Here is a 10,962-nt window from a genome sequence, read left to right on the forward strand (position 1 = left end):
ATTTGAGGTACACTTAATGTTTTAACTAATATTGAGTTAAAAATGTTTTTAGAAATTTAGTTTAAGTTAAATATTTTATATACCTATGATCAAATAATTCCTAAAGCTGCTATTACTCTGTTTCTCATTTTGCTACTTAGGCTGGCAAAGAGAAATATTTCAAGTGGACCTAAACATAAAGAAATAAAAGACATCTTATGAAACGTGAAGTTCTGAATGTGTGTGTTGCTAATGTGACACAATTTTTGAAAAAAGTGATAAACTACCTAAAATGCACAGTGTGTCACCACTTAAGGAAGAAGTAAATTGGTTTTGTTGTAATTGTGACTGCCTGTTTTTTCACATAAGTCTTCTAGATGCAGTTTATGAGTGCCTCCAGGTGGAGAAATAGTTATCAGCTGAATTATTGAGAAAATAGGTCATGATGACCTGTTGTTAGAACTGATTCAGGGAAACAAATGTTTATACCCACAGACACAGCACCATAGCTTGGCATGAATATGGAATAAAATGGGGTCATAAAAACATGAATAAAAGTACTGCATACTGTGTTTATACATGCTCGCGCTTCACCCATAAAGAACAACAGAAAATATAAATGTATGTAGAAACTCATCTAGAAACAAACATAAATTTCTTCATCTTTTTCAAAGATCTGTGTTATTTCTATTGTGAAATGCTTTAGGGTTTTAGATGAATTGTTGGTCAGTAGCACCAGCCTCTCCAGTAGTGACTACTGGATGTGAGTTAAAGTGAAGGCTGAGGGGGAATTCAAACTCTGCACAGTTAATTGTTCTGTCAAAGTCTGTGTCTGTGTAACACATGTGTGAGCACAAGTTCCCACTCATTCATTCAGTCATTCATCTCCATCCGTGCTGCTGCAGGTGCTTCAAACTCAGTCCTTCATTCAGAAAAATAGGCTGTGGTGGAAAAACAAAAGGAAGGATGTTGCACTTCAGTGTGGCATTGAATGGACGCATTGTGTCGTTGCAATGCTACATCCACCTCACGTTTCTCACACTTTTCATTTTATTGTGGACGGAAGGCTCAAGTTCACAATGTTGGGAAACAATAACTGAGTTCACTTCCACTGAACATATTGCATTTGGTTTGCAGTGACACAAATCCACTACAAACCAAATCTTTTGGTGAGCAGCTATCAAAAATTGGTCAGACTACCCCAGTGTGAAGATGATCCCTCACTGAAGTCTAATATATATAAGAAATATCAATTCACCAGACGGTGTATAACTTTGGACACACTGAAAAGTGGTTCCTGCATATTCATCCCCTCCAAATCAAGTCATTTGCTGTAGTTACAAGTCCAATTCTTTTTAGATATGTCTTTGGCAGCTTTGCGTATCTTTATATATGCATGTAGACGGGACGGAACGTATTCGTTAGTCTCTTTTACCAAGAGAGCACTTGGAAAAAATATCGGAAAAACCATGAGAAACATTGACTGGGCAAGCCTACTATATAATTTACTGGGACACCACCTCTATATTATTCTAAATACACCTTACTCAACAGGAGAGGACACTTTCTCCAGATGTACTCAGACATTAAAAGGAATTGAAGTTCTTCCCCCCCGACCCCCCACCAGACCCAGGCTGGGGGATTGCTGCCGCCCCACCACCCCATAGCTCCACACCTGCGCCGCTCCATCCTGTGCAGCTCCTCAATAGCACACAACATATTCACTGGTCCACTACATGGTTAAGATGTTGTTGTTTGGAGTTTGCAAGGTGTGGCTTTCGCTCCTGCACTGACGTAAAACATGGGCCAATCAAATTGCTTGCGCACAATACACGGCTTAGCGCGGTTTGTACTATCCTTGAAATGTTTATGAAAAACAGAGAAGAACTGCGTAGGATCTGCAAATGGAGACAAATCTGGCCGGGGCGGACTGAGGCAAACCAGTTAAAGCCAGATTAAATGGTACAGATATTGTGTTCTTTCGCTAATCCTCCACTTATAGAACCTTTCAAACTCTTATACAATATTTCAACAGCTACGGTACATTTCATCCCCACCGAACATTTCCATGTATGGTTTGGAAATGTGTAGATGCTGAGAGTTAATAGCTAAATAGCATCGACCTGATGAAATATATCATTAATGACTTCACACAAATCCAAGATTGACTCAAAGACGTAAATAACACACTTACCTAATGTATGCTGATGTGTACTCAGTTTTACCTTTCTATTCTTCATAGATGAGTCGCAGGTGTCCCATTTAGGTCGCAGCTGCATCCTCCTAATCTTCATGGTCTTCCTTTCTCCACACCCAGGACACTCATGACCACATGTGCCAACCTCTAACCTCAGCTTGAGTCACCTTGTCCTGAACTAGCCACAACTCAAGCCCCCGGCTCAGTGGCCCGGCCTCCACAACTCCCTATGCTTAACCCGCAGGCACGCTATCCTAAGCTAACAATTAGCGGTTACTCTGTGATGAAACATATGTTCTGAAAGGTGTTACAGTATCTCTTGGATATTTGAACCTTTCTATTTTGGAGTCCACGAGGAGTGTTTTTGCAGAGTTTTAGCTTACTGATGCGCAGGATGACTAATGTGTGGTCAGACAAGACAGAAAGCAACACCAAGAATTTTCAAACAGATTTGGGTGTCGTTTAATTTTTACTGGTGGTATGATTTCGCTTTGAGTGATTGATGCTCCAACAAAAACACCAGCACTGACTAAAAGTCAACAGAAACTGAAGTGACAGTTGACAGATTTACAATCACTTAATCTTAGCTGACTCAATGGGAAATAATAGTAAGGTAGCAGCATTTTGACATTCATTTTGGAAAAAGGTTGCTAAATATCTTACATTACCTCAATTGATAAATATGATGAAATTATTCATTGGTTTGCATTGTGTAAATAAGCAACAATCTTAAAAATTATTTTAAGATTCAGTTGTAGAATATTGTTTGATCGTTTAATCAATACATCATTTTATCTTTCATTGGCTCTGAAGGTTTTTTTAAAGAGCTAGAGTCATATTCTGTAAATATTTCACATTTGAGTTGTTTTTAAGCAGACTGGTGAGAATACTTACATGTAGAACTACTCTTATAATAAAATATTAACATTATTTCTATCATTGTTATTGATTTATACTGCTACAAATGTTTCTGTATCTGCTTAGAACAAAAGATGCCTTGTAAATACTTTTACATAAAAGTTCAGAGTTAAGGACTTTTTCAAAGCTTTCTCCAGATTCTCACTATTTTTAAATTATAACCACACAACACATTTTAGCTCAAGTATCACCATGAAATCATAAAATGCGTCCAACAATGATTCAAATGATATTAACACACAAACGTGCTCACTCACATGAGTCAGTGTACGCACATGCTGAGAAAAAGTGCTGTGGCTGAATGTTACGGCCCACCAGCTAACTTTATGGAGAGCTCTAATGCAACCCAGTCTTGTTTCGCTGTATTTACATTAATTAAGTTTATTTATAGTGCCAGCGCAAAATAAATATTCATTCAAGGATTTTTGAAAAAGCAAAATCAATTCAATTTGCTGGTTTCAACTCAAATTTGATACTACTCACTTTGCATTGTTAGAAATGATTAAAGCTTCAGGTAATAGAATTATGTTTTTAGATTGTTGACATGTTTTCCCTGATACTCTCTCCCTATAAAAAAAGCTGGTTAGTTCTTCATATAGAAGCTGTAGCATTAGTTTTGGAGTTTTGTTATGATGTTTTTCAAACCCCATGACATTAGGTAATGTGTACATTTTCACATTCATACACATTTCCTGCTTTGAAGTTTCTGCATCTTGCAGCAAGTGGGACACACAAACCAGCAAATGTTCTGAGCATACTCATTTATCAAGATGATCAAAACATGTACACACAAGTACATCCATAACGCAGCAGAAGGCGTTCACAGGCTCAACACAGAATCTGTGCGTGTATGTCTAATAAACAGGCCTATAAATAACACAAAAGGAGAAGACAAATAGCATTTCTGGTGTGGTTTTGTGTTTTGTCGCTTGAAGATCCTGCAGACACACAAACATCCCCAAAAGTAATTACCGTCTCCACGGGACAATGATGACTGACGAGTCCTCCTCTTGCAGACATAAGAGGGGATGGATACATTGTCTCTGGTTTTTGTTTTGCCCCCTCTGGATTTGCATTAAATCACATGAAAATTATTATAGAAATACAAAAAACAAAATAAAATATTACAAACTTTTTCCCAGGCTTTGGATATATAATCCTTGGTTCTAGATCTATTCCATTAGTCTTCTCCCTGCTGGAAGCACAAAGTTTAATAAAAACTAAAAAAATATGTAAAGTCTGCATGTGAAGTTTAAAAATTATTGTAGCCAAAGAGACTGTAATGCTGCTGATCATAATAAATCATTATAGAAACAGGACAAATGTAATTGGTTGAACATGAGATCATTTCTCATGTCTTTGTTGCTTTAGTATTTATCATTTTTCTCATTGCTCAGATCTTCCATTCAAATCAATATTGTTGCATGTTTTATACACGCTAACTGCATGTAAAATGATGCTTTGCAATTTTCAGTCAATGGCAGTAAAATCATTTTGATCATTCATCCTTCTTCTCTCCCTCCCAAACGTGACAGAGCTGCGCCCACAATCAGCATGGCTGTTCACGCCGCTTTAGAGAAGTGAGTGACAGGAGAGAGAGATACTGTGTGAGGCATGAGCATCATTCCTTTTTTTTCTTTTTCTGCTCAGCTCTTGATGTCTTTTTCAGGCCGTGTCCATACCTGCCAAGCTTGAGATTGAGGCATGATAGAACAAGGAAGCACATTGCAGTTGCTTAGATCCAGGATCTTGTCTTCCTCATGATCTACATATGATGACCATATAGGTGCGGATGGAAACCCAGATGGACCAGTAAAGCAAAAGTGGTTGGGTTTCTCCATTACAGGATGTTGCTATACCAGCTTTCCTGCAAATGAAACCCCAAACCTCAACCCAGCTCTTGCTTTATGCTACCATCTCTTGTAAGCAAGATGCCAAGGTACTGAAAGTTTTCCACTCAAACCAAAGACCGACCCCATCTGGAACAGAGCAATCCACCTCTTTCTGGGTTAGAATCATAGCCCTGACTTTCATCCAACCTGCCTCACACTTGACTCCAAGCCTCACTGCAGTATTTTAATGGTCAAGGCCAACAAAACTACTTCAAAGATGAGACCCTTAAAACCTGTAGGTTACAGAAGATTCTCATTAGTTTTACTTAGACACATCAACAATGTCACAATGTCCCAATGAATTTGTAAAGAGAAAAACGTTTTGCTCAATTTTTGAAAACTTTAGGCCCATATGAGAATTTTCAGAAGTTGCATCTGTTGGTACTAAAGTCTTCATAACTATGAAGAAATCAAAATCTGCCTGACTGAAAGCTTGAGACTCTAATAAACTATAATGTCATAATCTAAGCAAAATTAATGTTTGATGTGCAAATTTAACTAACAAGAGATATTTTTGACACAATAATGCTTCAGATTAAATGTGAGTGAGTCTAAAGGAAGAGAGAGTGACTCTGGGATATAGTGACCTGAAGGAAGGGGCTTTCATTGTTTAGGATGGTAAACAGGAAGCTCACACACAATGAAAGAAATTCAAATCCTTTGATTGTCACAACTGTGAGAAAACTTGGCATCAGTCTTTCATGAGACACCTGCGACCACTACTTTACTCATATCCAGACTATGGAAAAAAGCCACATACAGTGAATGTATTCTGATAAGGCTGGTTTTAGAATACTGGCTGGTTGGTCAGACTAAAAGTACTTCAAACTTTAAACTCACAATACAATTTTTTTAATTAGTATGAAATAATATTCTGGAATTCAAAGTGTTTTCCTCCATTAGTTGCGGAAAAACATCATAGATAACTGAAATAAAGGCTTTAAAACATCATTCAACAGGTTATTAATTTAAATGATGTACGTTAATTTATAGAATATTACCCATTCTAGACCCATTTCAAATCTATATATACTCCTTCGAGCGACACATGAGGACATGAATGTATTCAATCATGGGGTTCTGAATGTGTGTTTGTGAGCGAGAGTATGTCTGCGCTCTGAGAATAGCTCGGAGCAGGAAATCTAAATTGAGCCTGGACCAGGAAGAAAAGTGTGTTAGAGGAACAAACAAATCAGGAAATGTTACCCCCACCTCACAGCCCCTCACTCAACATCCGCCTCACACACGTACGTACCATCTCGAAGATTCGGAGGCAAGTAAACAAATCTGCATTCACTTTTACCATCACTTTATTTTTTTGATTGCCTGTTTCCTTTTAAAGTCTTGTGGAATCAATATTCCCCTGTAGCAAAAATAACAACATCAACTAATTATTGCATTCACAATTAAAGTTCTTTGGTCACTAAAGTATTATACTTCCATAAAAAATTGATGAAAAGTCATTTAAGTGTTTTAATATCTGCTGAATCCTCATTTTCTTCATCTATTTATCAGGTATAATCCAGTAGGAACCACGTTTGCTTAACAGTATACATCTAAACAAATGAGTAGAACTACCTGATTTCCCTTCCCTAAAGTAAAATATTTCATCTTTGCAGAAAAAAAACAACTTTTGGTTAAGTTTTACACATGTAAAGTAGTGATTAAGTGGATATACCAATTTAATTAGTTCATCCAATCACCAGGAAACTCCCCCTCAGTCCTTGGCTGTTGAATTTTTCTAATTGAACTGAACCAAATGAAGTGTCTCACACACAGAAGAGGAAGTCAATTTCATTTTTTCCCTGAGGAAGCCTGCATGTGCGCATGAGACAGGTTCTCAGGCCCGGCGCTTACTTCCTCTTTCTTCTCCTCCTCCTCCAGCTCCTCCTCCTCTTCTTCTTTTGTTGTTTGTTCCACCTCCAGCTGGACTCCAGACAGGAAACAGATGCTGTCCCCCTCTCTTCCTTCTTTCCCCCTATTTTCTTCCTTTACTTTTCAATCATCCTCCTTACTTTTTCCTCTCACCCTCCATCTTCACTACATTTATGCTTTTCCTTTGCTATTTTTCTCTCTATCCCTACATCTTTTTCTCCTCCATCTTCTATGCCACCAATTTGTCTTCCTCTGTTCCACTGCTTTTCCTTTTTGTTGGACCTTTCCTTCAAACCTTCTTCCTATTTTCCTTCTCATTCCATTACCACTTTGTTTTTTGACGTAGAGTGTTGTATATTCTTTTAGTTTCCCCTAAGGTTACATTTGTGAAACACTAATACATTTGAATCTAATATTATTTATACACCTGGTTAGATGTATTCTTTTAATGTAACATGTTTCTTCTGACCAAAAGTCATATCAATAGTTTGAGCGTTGTGACTTGAACTAAAGATTAGGGTGATGGAAAGGAGATCTTCTCACCTCAAAGACCTGGGCCTCATTGTGGAAATGGTTTTTCTGTTCTTTGTGAAGGTTATACATAATTTTTGTGTGCACTTTTCAGGTTTTTTTTTTTTGCATATCTTTTTTCCAACTCTTTTTTTCTATCAGTGCATCTTCTTAATTTACCTTTTTTATTTTTGTTTGTCTACATTTGTTTGCTGTTAGCTGCTGTTCATCATGGCTACATTCAAGGTAACCTACAAGAAAATAAAATAATTTACATTAGTAAACCACACAAAAGTTTATGAAAGAAAAAGTTTTTTTTTTCAGTGTTATAATTATACAAGTACAACACACAGTGAAATGCATCTCACTACGCTCTTTTTGAGACAGTGAAAAAGTGAAAAACGATAGGAATAAAAATATCTGACAGGACAAGATTTAATTAGTAAAATATCTAAAGACAAGGATGTAAAATCAACAAACTGACAGCAGACAAATGACTGATTTATAAAATCTTAAAAATGTTGCACAACACGTTTCATGTTCTAACGTACTTAAATGGAAAGCATGCTTAAAGTTTCTGGAAGCTTACGTGTTCGTGTGTGTAAAAATAAGCAGTTGTTTTGCTGGCTATGTGTCACCCTCTAGTGTACAATGAAATTCATTTCTCTTGTATGAACTAAGTTTTAGTTTTGTTTGCTCGTCCAACACATACTGTAGAAATACAGAAACAGCTTAATCTTTGTCCTCTTCACACAATAGAAATATCTGTTATCTGGTTGCATATAGATAAACCAGTTTCATATTTATTCAAGCTTAACTATCTTGTTTACAATATTCTTGTACTACAATTTAAATGTAAGAACTGCTCAGACAGAAATGTTTTAAACTTGCAAAGGTGCACATTGCAGATGGTTGACGTGTTGTTTAAATTCTTCCCTAAAGCCCATGTTATGTACACACTCTTTTTGCAGTAACTGTTCTGCATGTATAGCTTGGTATCTTGTGTCCACTGTGAACACTATTGCAATTGAAAAGATGGAAACACTGAAAGGAGATCAACTGTACAGATATTAATCTCTGTCAGCACAGGTGTGTGCTGCAAATGTAAAAAATTAACCATAGCAACATGTGTTTGTGTAGCTCTATGTATGCTTGTGTGCGTGCGTGTGTGTGTGTGTGTGTGTGTGTGTGTGTGTGTATGAACGGAGGATATTTTCTTGTGTTGAGTATATCATGTAACTCTTCCAGTAAAATCAGATATTAGTGAATCAGAGATTAGACACTTTCTGCTTAAATGAACCCCCTCTATTGCTCACATAGACATACGCACACACACACATGCAGATGTCTTTCTAAAACCACCGCAGCATTCAGAGGAAGCGTCCAGCATGGTCACTTATCATGGCTGAATCTGCTGCTTTTACCTTCCAGTCATCTATTTTTGTTTTTAACAAACTTTCCTTCATTTATGTTCTCTTTTCTTGCTTTTGCTACCCCTCTTGTCTTCCAACTTTGCGGCAAGTATTTATGCCAAGACTGCAGTTCCACTTCAGATTTTATATTAACTCTCCTGGACATGAAAAAGGAAACGTTGGTTTCATAGCATTCTCAAGAAAAAGGAAATTGATTTTACATTTTTGTTGAATCTTATTAAACAGAGCAACTTCAGTAATGTTAGTAAAACAAGTACTGTTGATAGCTTTTTAGTTTGTTTTAGGTGGGTTTTTATAAATTCTATTATGAAAAGTCATTTGTTTGACTTATCATAATACTTCAGTCAGGTGGAGTCCCTCTTTCCGTCCGGGCTTTGGGGTTACCTGCTGGTCAGGGGCCAATGACAGAACTCATATATCAAGTCTTTATTAGGAGGAAGTCATTAGGTTTCTGTGATGACCCAGCCTTGACCCTGCGAAAGCTGCATTAAAATCCTGGAGTCAGAGGGTCAGGGCAAGAGGTGGGTGGCTCACGCCTCCCAACAGCCAATCACAGATGACAAGGGCTCTTATTTTAGCTCTTTAGCACAGGTTCCAAATTTTCTGTAGAGTGTTCATCAGTGATGTGTTTATGAAGTCTTACTGCAATTTTATAGGTAGGTCTTACACACATGCTTTTTCCACTCTCTATCTGTAAAGACAGGCTGGGAGAAGTCAAAAATGTAAAACAGAAAAAAAATCTTAAAAAATAAACAAGGTTTTAAAACTTTATTCACACACTCTTGAAAACTAATGTTCAAATATTCTGATCTGATTCTATTGTTTACAATGCAGTTCAGAGTCATATAAGGTGAGACATTTACTGATAGTTTTCCAGTCCAATACTTAATTTTGGTTGAGGCCATGTAACCAAAGTTCTAATAACTAGGAAGAAATTATAATTATTATTAACACAATAGGTCTTGAGTTTGAAACCCAGCTAAAACCTTTCTGCATGAGGTCTGCAAGTTCTCTCCATTCATTTGTTCATTTCTGCTGTTCCTCACACAGTCCAAATGTCACACATAAGATTAGTCTCTTTAGTTTTCACCAATTTGCGTGCTTGTTTATGATGTATGTCTTCTTTTTGTTGGATTGTTGACTTGTTCAGGGTATACTACACCTTTTTCCCAATGATTTGTGTAGACAGCCTCTAGTAACGCTGGAACTATGAATCCTGAGGGGCTGAGATTATAAAGTCACAATACGGAAAACAAAACAAAAAAAAATTCCCTTGTACTGAGCTGGAGGATCCAGCTGGGTATCCATGAAATCAAAAGCAGATTCTGGACCCAAATTAAGGCTCTTACTGTTGCTGAGTCCACTAATTATAAGATGGCGTGTGAGAGAAAAGCTTAATGAATAAAGAATTTCCTTCAAAGGTCATGTTTTGTTCCAGGCCACAAAATTATCGAGTTGGTTTTTGCAAGGGAACTTCAAACATGGGGCATTGAAAGGTGGAGGACAGTTTTAGTCTCTGAAAAAAAAAAAAAAGATGTCTTCACATTCCACGTGGCTTCAAGCGTCACTGGTGTGACAAACAGATCTCACTGTTTTCTTAGTGCTGCAGTAGAGGAGGCTCCATCATGGTGTGGGAAATTGTATCTTTCAACCAACAGAGCTTCAGGGTGTTCAGGAACATCAAATCACGCCTGCTTATGTGGAGATGTTGGAGCATGCATCAATCTTGACTGAGGGCCCTTGTCTCTGTAGTGATGAATGGATCTTTCAACAGTACAACTGTGTAGTTCATAACGCCCAACTGACAAGGGATTTGTAACTTCCTCTGCGGTCTTAAGATTTTGATCTGGTGTCTAAGTTAACAAACTGAAAAATGATACATTGGATTTGATCAGTATTACGCCTTTTGTATTCTGTTAATTTATATAGCGCCAATTTGTGACATGTTGTCTCAAGGCACAAAGGTCCTAAAATTTATAAACCATAGTTAGAGTTTGTATAGCTCTCTCAACCTTCACACACTAATCTGCGTATAGCACATCATGCAGGTTCCATCCAGTAGAAAGACAGAAAACCACAGATGTCTCTCTTTAGCTTCACAATGTTATTGTAAAAGGTATAAAAACAATTAGATCATTAGGAAAACCCCAGATTTGTT

This window comes from Poecilia reticulata, linkage group LG16 (genome assembly GCF_000633615.1).
Source record: "Poecilia reticulata strain Guanapo linkage group LG16, Guppy_female_1.0+MT, whole genome shotgun sequence".
NCBI classification, from domain to species: domain Eukaryota; kingdom Metazoa; phylum Chordata; class Actinopteri; order Cyprinodontiformes; family Poeciliidae; genus Poecilia; species Poecilia reticulata.